Source organism: Malurus melanocephalus, unplaced genomic scaffold (genome assembly GCF_030028575.1).
Source record: "Malurus melanocephalus ecotype Western Australia unplaced genomic scaffold, MMel_1.1 scaffold_102, whole genome shotgun sequence".
Lineage (NCBI taxonomy): Eukaryota > Metazoa > Chordata > Aves > Passeriformes > Maluridae > Malurus > Malurus melanocephalus.
This window is the reverse complement of record NW_026623334.1, coordinates 114959-124909: the sequence shown is the minus strand read 5'-3', so window position 1 is coordinate 124909 and position 9951 is coordinate 114959.

Below are 9951 nucleotides of genomic sequence, written 5' to 3'. Positions count from 1 at the left end.
TTTTTTTTTTTTTTTTTTTTTAATTTAAGATAATGTCATTCATGTCAAGGATGTATTCAGTGCTTTCAGTGGTAGCAGGTTAAGGTTGCTTGTACGAATGAACCTCTGCTACAGCATGATGTACTTGACAATATTGCATGTAGTCAGCAGCTGAGASATTGAAATAGTTTTTAAAGCATGGAGGAAAAATGCTTGCATCTCAATGTCTGGATCATTCCTTCCTTTGCCTCTTCAGGGTATGTTAAGTCTCAAAAGTTTGGAGACTTTAACCCAATTTAAAAAGTCAATCRGTTTTAGAATTTCAAACACTAGATTCTCTGTGTTAGCTGAAAGAAAACCACTGRAAGAAGGAAACCCAAATGTTTAAAATCTAATTTAACTGCTTTCCTATATGTTTGCCATAAATGCAAGCTTAATAATGAAAAACAAAAAGTCTGGTCTCGTCTTCTCAGTTACTCTCAATGTTATSTGTAACACTGTGTTCTCCAAAGTTCTGCAAGGAAAAGAAACAGGCATCTTTTTCTCAGCAGGACATGGCAGCAACTGGTCTAAAGAGTATAATCTAGAAATAACTGACAAAATTAATAACAAACTTCTGATTATATAATAAAACATTAGTATTAATGGGAAACCATCTTGTTGCTAGGCCATAAAKTATGCTGATATTGTCACAGTGTATTTCAGTTACTTGTCTGGAACTGCCAGTGTAGGGAAGTATTTCAGGTGAACAAACAAATTAGTATCTTTGCATTTGGAATGCTTTCTGAAATCAGCAGAAATAGGTGTTAAAATGTACATCTTGTGCCAACATAAAATCTACAAACCCCAAAAAGATGCAGTGAAGCTGCATCTTCAGTGGATCAGGGAATATCAAATAATATGATCAGCTGTCCTGAAACACTTTGATGTCTCAAGCTATCCTCAAGTGGAGAATAGGCAGAGGAATTTGGGGGCTATGAATCAAACACACCTGTATTGTAATTTCTATGTGATGTAGACATCTGCTCATATACGTATTAATGGATGTGATGTGGAAAGAAGTCARAATCACTCAGAGCTCCAGATACCTAATTCAGGAGAATATATGTTTTCTCTATCAGAGGGCTGAAATATACACCACTGGAGGGTGATCTGTCATCTGCAAAATCTGCATTGCTCTGTTTATCCCCACCATCATTGTGAAAGATCTACTTTATATCTTGTGTGACTTTTGAAGTAGMAAAACCAGATGTTAATTAAACTTTTCTAATATTCAGACTGACAGATATACAAGKGTCCTACTAGAGCAGAGAAGTTCACCAGGGAATGAGCCAGCACACACTGCCTTCTCTCTCTGTCAAGAGACTCAAGAGCAGACAATTGTAGTGTGTAAATACATGTGTCTCTCTAAAACTTGGAGCAGTGTTTTTCTAATGGGAAAACTGGTAATTGTTCTATTTGCGTTTACCTGTGGCACAATCAATTACAACCTCTGGAACRGCAGGATTCACAGATCAAGACCCAAAGGTGAGATACAGTAGAAATTKTCCTAAAAGTTGGTGAAGTCTAAACACAAGTGTTTTGACTCATTTTAATATGCTTTAGACTATTACAAAAGAAGATTCAGGACCAAAAAGCAGTGCTAAAAATAGACATTTAAAAGTCTTTCTATTTTAATTAAAACTGTGGTTATAGGCAGTGATATGAGCTGTACACTATATCTCTCAGTGCTAACTCAAATTCCAAATCTTACTCTCTATGGGCAATCTACCTCAGGTTCCTGTTTACGGGAAATAAGCATAAACATTTTTTGTATCAAATACAGATTCATTCTGATAGTTAACATTAAGMAAGTGCACCAGAGATGGAAAACAGGATGAAAATGGTGAGCAGTCTACATTTGTCTGTGACCTGTTTCAGAATTCAGTATTTGTATTTAATTTCTATGATGAAAGTGTGTTGGTGTAGATGACTGAACTGGACAAAATAATCTATCGACAAACCAGAGCCTTACCCCAATAGTTCTGTAATTTACCCCTCATCTCAGAAAAAGAAGCAGTAGTTATTTTAAGCCATCTCAACCTCCTTTGCAAGGGGTRATGTCTAGATCAGTTCCAGCGACTGAAAAGACAGAAGTGTTCTGAACCTCTGGTAGTGGCTGTGTGATTCTGAATACAGAGAGGGCTGGAGGTTGTGCCTCCAGCATGAAACATAGAGATTGTAGACAAGGATCAGACTGCACTTTACCAGGAGACTGGAAACAACATCATCAGTTTTCCAGCTATTCACTCCTGGTAGGTAAATTGCACAGTACAGTGAATATTTAGCATGCAAACAGGAGTGGCAACACAGTAAACCAGCACAACAACACTTAGAAACTAATTGCACTTGATGAGGACCATAGCATTTAAATCACAAAATCAGGTGCTAGCAGGGAGTGTCTGTATTTAGCAGTAAAGAAAGCAGAAGATGTGTTACTTTGAGGGAAAAGGAAAAAGGTAAGAGAATAAAGAGAACTGTGTAAGCTTTTCAGTGTATAYATATTAAAATCTCCACCTTAATATAGGATTGTCATCTACTTCATGCAGCTATTGACTCCTTGGCTGATTGTTGGCCAGCTGTTGCTTATCTGGGAAGTTAAACCTGTCTTTTGTGAGCCATAGTAAAGCAGAGATTAATTTTCTGTTGAAATGTGTAAAAACACATTCTACATATGCTTGCCTGTATGTAAAACAGTTGGCCAGAGTCAGGGATTCAAGATTTTTCTATGTTGGGATTGTTCAGTATCCTTTTCTTTTCCCTTTCTGCTAAGTGATGTTTTTCTCATCTTAAAACCTAGACTTATATTTCCATCTTCATTTTCTATCCTGCCCAGATTAGGGCATCCAGCACAAGTATRTTCTGTCGTTTCACAGATAAATAGAGCCAGGGGATTACTGTAATCATGTGGTGCAACYCACAGGGAGACAAGCCATGTGACTGGAGATATTACTTGTCATTTAAACCAGAACAGCCCTTAGGGAAACATCCTAGAACATCCTGTCTCTACAAACTGTGAATTCCTTGTTCCAGTCATTAATTACTCTTATTGACACACACATATATATATATATATATATATTTTCTCCCTTGAATGTGTTTAATTTTACCTTTCAGCTCCTTTTTCCACCATCTCCAAAAGATGGAGGAGACAGTCGGTCTCAYTATAGACATAAGAGCATCCTTTGAARWAATAGCATTTTATAAAGCACAGTTTTCAATTTCTAGGTTGTTTCTATATATCTTCTCAGATCGTTTTTCAWAGTGTCAAATGATTTCTTGAACTGTGGATTCCAGCAGTGATTTTTTTTCCTGTGAAGCATGGGGCTGTCCTTTTCCTATTTAGACTGTCAGATCATCATATCTATCTGTTCAATGAATTGCCAGTTCAGCTGATTCTTCAYTGGAATCCCCAAAGGTATTTCAGACATGCTGTTCCTACTCAAAACCAGGAGTACCTGAGAATCTTACCAAAAGGGGCAAGCAAAACAAAAGTTAGCTAATTGATAGTAARATAATTTTCAGGTTGTGTTTTCTTGTAAATCAAGCTAGACACACCATACAAATTAAAAGCTTGGCCATATTCAGAAGGCATCTCTTATCAAGAATAACCAGGASGTCACCTGGAGTTTCTCACAGAAGGTGAATTTAATTTCATTTCAGAGGTGAATTACAGATTTCCATAACAAAGCAATACTCAATCGAAACAGATTTTGATTAGGATTGACTTCCTGTGGTAGCCAGCCCATTGTACAGGGGCAAATGCAATATGTCATTGAACTATTCTCTGGAGTTAAATGAAGATAGATATTATTAAACAGTTGATTATTTTTGCAATGTTGAGATAAACATACAAAGTAAAGAGTAATGTTGGCCATGGAAATTTTCTGGGAAGGACAAAAATAAAAGCTTTCATTGTAATTAATATGAATCTAGTGTAACTTTGAGAGAGAAGAAAACTGAAGAGAAGAACAGTAATAACAAGAAAAAAAACAGAGATATTCTGTGGCTATCAGAGCCCAGGGTTGTACACTGTAACTTGACACGTATTCTTTTTGGTAACTTATCTAAAAWGTGTCTACAAAGATTGCTGGAAGGAGAACATACAAAGCAACCCCTGTCTTCCTGTCCTTTACAATGGGGATTTTTAATTCACTGTGGCAACTGCTAAAGCTGCCTCTGCTGATTTATTACTTGTACGGATACACCTTGAGTCTGTAAGATTAACTCAAAGGCCTTATTTGCCACCCTGTAAATTTTCCCTCCTCTTAATCTTTCCTTCTTTTATTCCCTCAGGTAATTTAATTCCAAAAACCTTTGGAGAATGCAACTGAGTCTAAAGACTGGTTTTATTTGGAGTCAAGAAAAAGCATCACTGAAATTTTTTTTCCTTTTTTTTTTTGTGATCAGGTTATATATATGTTTCATTTGTAGATTGGAATGAGTTATATATTAATTCTGTACCCGAAATACTAGACATTTCTGACTTTTGTTTTCTCCAATGGATTTTTATTTTCTCCAAAGCTACCTCAGTTATGGAGAAGCGAACAATCCTATTAAAACTGCTGAAGAATTTAGAGACAAAATAGCCTTTTGCTATTGCTCCATTGGAAAGGTGTGCCGGTACTGTACTGGCTCCACCTTGTGGCTGAAACGGCACTGAGTCTTTACAGGATGACCCTTCTTGATATCATTTTTATATAAATATTGATAAATAAGTGTGTGAACTTCCTTTATAACTTTTAGGACAAATAGCTCAAATGTTTCTGGTAATAGAGAAATGGGGAGACAGGTTGAAGACAAGATCAGCCCAAGCAAGCATTGCCCATTTCCCTGTGCAGCATTTATCAACCCCAGTATTTGGTTACATCCTCCTGCTTGCTGTCAGAGAGGGAACAAGATGTACCAGCACTTTTTTGCTCCAACCTGCACTAATATTGTTGTTCATTATTAACTTGGTGTGGCCAATAATGGAATTTGCCATTTACCTTCAAGAGTGGTCTCAGATTTCCACCAAAACAAAACCATAGATCAGTRTTGTTTATTTTGGCAGCATTTTTTTTCTTTTCTAAAATKAAATATATTTTCATGCGGTTGTYATTAAATGATGTGCTAACATTTGAATGGAAGAAAAAAGCAGATACCTTTCAATTAACCTTTTCYTGCCATCCCTAAACTGTGTTCAGTAAGTGCCTCGATTTGACTGCTAAACCACCCCAGCCATGAACTCAGCCTAGGAAAGGACAAAACACACAGCAGGAATTACAGAAGGCTGCCAACACCTTGGTTTGCTGGCCACAAGGCTAGTGCCTGCTTCATATCCCAGTTATGTAGGTTCATATTTTAAGCACAACTATCTGTTTTCTTCAGACTGCAAAAAAGTAAATAGTTCACTTTTAGCACCTTCAGTACTGGAAGCAGGGAAGGCACTGAGTTGCCAGGGCATGCTGGATGTTCTATTCTGTTGTCTATGAGCTTAAGTGTTACTGGATAGAGCTTCTAACAGGCACAGTGGAAACAGCATTCATCTCTAAAAATACTGCCACAGATGCAAGATTGCAGAGATCAAGAGACTATAAATTATGTTTGCAGAAACTGGTAGAAGGTTGGTTACTGGGTATGAGGCAGGATAAGGCTGGCTGTGCCCATATTTTGGMAGTCTTAATATGAAAGGCATAACCCTGGATCCATCCAATGCAGAAACAAAGAAGGTGCCTGTTTCCAAGAAGTCACAGGCCCCAGCAAAATATGCATGGCAAGAAGAGTGTCTCTTGCTATGCCATACAGAGCACCCATGACATCCAAGCATGAGTGACAAAGCAGCTTTACCTTGTAATGTAACTGCCAAGCTGGAAGACATTCCATATCTAGAATTCCATTTTATGTCTCCTCCAGATTGCTTGAAAATCTGAATATAAATGCAGGTTTGCAAGACTACCACAGTGGATTTACAGTGTCACTTTCTCTGCCGTATATCGTACAGGTTTCATAAAGCAAATTTGCTCAGAGCTGTGCTTCCATTTTATGTGAAGAACTCCCTGCCAGATTTTGTACCAAGAAAAATGTTTGCATTATGTGTGTCACTTGATCAGGAGGCAGTGTTCACACAGTATATACCTAGTGTGTTCTGTACTGTGCATACAGCTGCTGAACACTCACTCTGTCCTGTCAGAATGTTTGCTGAGCCTGGCAGAGGGACTGGTGCAGCCTGGGACCCAGGGAGGCAGCACAGGAGAGGAACAGGGTGGCCAGGCTGCTGCAACCACAGCATGATTAGTGTTTGAAATGACTGGAACAAGGGTGGGAGGRAGCTATAAAAGACTCTCTTACATCTGCTCGAGACAGCAATATCCAGCACTACACATAAAAGTTAGTAGGCACGTGTCACAGAATGTAATAACAATTACTTAAAATAAGACAGAAGTAATACTGCTGCTTCGTGTTCCGCAGTGTGCCAGGATAGAAGGTTGTTGTCTGGTAACAGAGGGGAAAAATGCAAATATTGCAATCCCATCTCATCTGGTATCTAAATTCTTGGACACTAGCACTCAGGTGGATCTCATCTGCACCAGCTGGGGGTTTCAGCCTTCAACATCCTTCTCTGCATCCATATATTCCAGAAAAGTAGCACTGAGCCGGCACAATGTGCAAAGGAACTGTGTTAAGTGCCTTTGTTCCTTTGCTTTTCTGAAACCCATTTTGCATCCTACGTTTGCTTTTGTACTCACTGCTATCCTTGAGAAGACCCTGTTCAGCCAGAAATACCCCAGAAAGGCACTGGAATGTGGGTATCTCAAACTTGTAGGTTCTAAAAAAGGCACCTGAGATCTCTGCAGGGCTTGGGGGGCACAGGGCAGCTGCTCTGGCAGGAATACACAAGYACAAGTCAACATAACTCACATTTGATCGGAAAACTGATACCTGCTCTTGTGTGAGCTAAAGTATTACAGAGCAGAGCAGAGCGAAGCAGGGCATGGAGACCCTCAGAACAGCTACTGGAACCAGCAAAATCCTCTGAGCATCAGTATCCAAAAACTTCCTGCAAGACACTTCACTGCTGCTACAAAAAGATTCTTGGGCAATCCCTTGGGTATTCTCAGGAGAGAAATATGTGTCACATCTAAGCTGGGGGTATAAACACAGCAACAATCTAGTGAAGTTAATTTTTGTGTTACAAGTTATACTGTTCCCTCAGTCCTCTATCTTGAATTTCTCTTTTGATGCTTCTGCCAGTATGTATGGAGCGGGTGGATGGGAACGGAGATGAGAAGAACAGATTGTACAAAGCCTGACAATCATAACCAGCATAAGTGTAATAATTAATATTCATATTAAGGAAGTTCCCAATGCCTCACCTTCCTTCTGTGCTTTATTTCCTAGCAGAATGGTGTGCTTTTTCGTAGGTGGTGAAATTCGTAGGCACCAGAAATTGGATGGGGGGGGGCGGGGGGGAAGAATGACCAAATCAGTCCCATACAATACAATTTTCTTTAAATCCTCATTTAAATTAGAAACGATTCACTTACAGTTTCAAAGGTATGTTCGTGTTGTAACCTGTCACTAGGTTAGCCTTTGACAACCACTGGAGCTATAAATCTAGAATACTTACGAGCTACTTTTCAATAGATAATATAGGTACTACTATTATAAATTCTGCTTTTTAATGGTCGCGGTTGGCCGTTATCAGCTGTTCATGGCAGCTTTCCCCAGCAGATGGCAGAGCACAGYCCGTGATCATCCCGACAACTCTGCAGGATCGGGCTGGGTCGGAGCGCCCTGCAGCACAGAGATCTGAGCTACGGACCCCAGCYGAATCCAGTTTGGGGGCTGGTTTAAGAAAACCAACATGGCACTGGAAAAACCACCCAGTAGTACTGTGGCAGCTGCTAATTACCAAGCCCTGGAAGCTGACAGCCCGTGGTGTAGGCTCCAGCAGGGAATAGGAATTGTGCTCATAGGAAGAGAGCATGAACTGGGTTTACATTCTCTATTTCTCTCAAGCTTTTCAGATATTAGGTAGCTCTTCACTGCTTGAGTAGGTGCAAAGGGCATGCAGATGTATTTATTATCCCTAAACAAGCCATACAAAGAATTTGTAATTTTTACTAGTTTACCTGAAGATTACTTTATTTCAGGGCATGGAGGGGTGCATTCCCCTTGCTCCAAAATCTAGCAGTTAGCAAGATGATCACTGAAAGGCAATCACATTTCTTTTCACATAAAAATTACTAAATGTTTGAGTGATTCATACATTCAAATAAAACCAAAATATACACATGCAAAATTTCAGTAATTGAATACAAACATGCCATCATTAATCCATTCTCAATGCAAGTGAATGCCAAGACAATTCCTGAATATCCTGAAATGAGCACCTATACAGCTGAAATGGACTCTCCTGGTTAATTAATGACTACCTTTGTTTGATGAGGAGTGTGGCAATTTGCAGATAGAAATATTTATACAAGAAATGTCACAGGCTTCATTGTTGCTGCCCACTTCTCTACCCACCAAATCTGCCTGGGTTATAATCACCACCTTCACACAATCCCTGTTGCATACACAAATTTCATTCATTCAAGCACATTGATTTAGAAGGACTTTTTTTCCTAGTCCCTTTTCCACCCAGAGATTTAATTCAATAACTACAATGGACCTGGCATTTTATTCTGAAAATTCATATTCATTCTTTGAGCTAGGCGTTTCTTTTAATATACTTGTTGCAAATAAACTCTATTTCCCCTTGTGGTAAAAGGCAACAAGTTCCTGCTTTGAGAAACTGATCCATGTTAAATGAAACTGTTTCCAGATGAATGTTTCCATCTGCTATTCGCCTCCTAATTCTCTGAAATACCTTTGAAACATCGCGTGTAACAGTTTCAGTGAAGGAGGTTTAAAGGGAAGAAATCCAGGAAGAATACAGAAGCAGTTTAAAGTTGGGAAGCAGAAATATTGTCATCTCCAGAAAGCGAGTTTTTCCCTGCAAACACAAAAGACAACTGACTGGAGCTCAGGGAATTACAAGCTGCTTCTCTCTTCAGCACTGCAAAAAATCCAGCCATTTGAATATTTCCTAAAAGTATTCCATATTGACCCCCCAAAGACACAAACCCCTTCAAATTTTATCTTCTGCTGCACTGCCCAATGACAGGCCYTCCATACCACATGGACACAGGCATTCATGAAGGCAAATAGTTCTGAAGAGCTGCACACCCGGCTGCTCCTTCCATCTCCTCAGGACTGATTCCTCGGAGAGTGAACGAGCACTGCTCCTGAGCTCATCTCTCCAGCTCTGGCATTGCTGCTGCCCCTCTGCTCTGCAGCAGCCACAGCCTCTGCTGCTCCACTGCCAGCCTAAACACTCTGAGTGTAGCACAGCAGTGCATCTGGATTWGAACTAAATCACAGCACTCCGTGTTCTCTGCACAGGTCAGACCTCTCCCACTCTTCCTCCACTTGGATAGGAAGCACAACAGGGTCCAAGGACACAACGCCCCAGCAACAGCTTCCTCATCAGCTTCCAGCTGTAAAGAATTCTGCATTCTGTACGTGCTATACAAACAGTTAGAAGTATTTACATAAAACTGTATTATTGCTCCACCGACAATCAGTCTGACAGAAGGGTTGAGCTGTTGTCAGCAGGCAAATGATGTGGCAAAGTTCCTGCCTAGAAATAATTGCTGTCAGTGCTAGAGTTGCCCGCAGCTTGTTAATAGGACAGATTGCTGTGGAGGCTGGTCAGCAAAAGGTTCAGGCACAGCTTTATAAATCCCCAAGTGATCCTCCAGGGAAGTGCAGCAAGGATTGACAGCTAAGGCAGTGTCACACATGTACAGAGCAGCACCACAAATAACTTGACTCTGTTCACAGTAATTTTATTTACAAGTTACCACATGACACCTGTAGTACTACAGTTTTTATAACACCATTAGC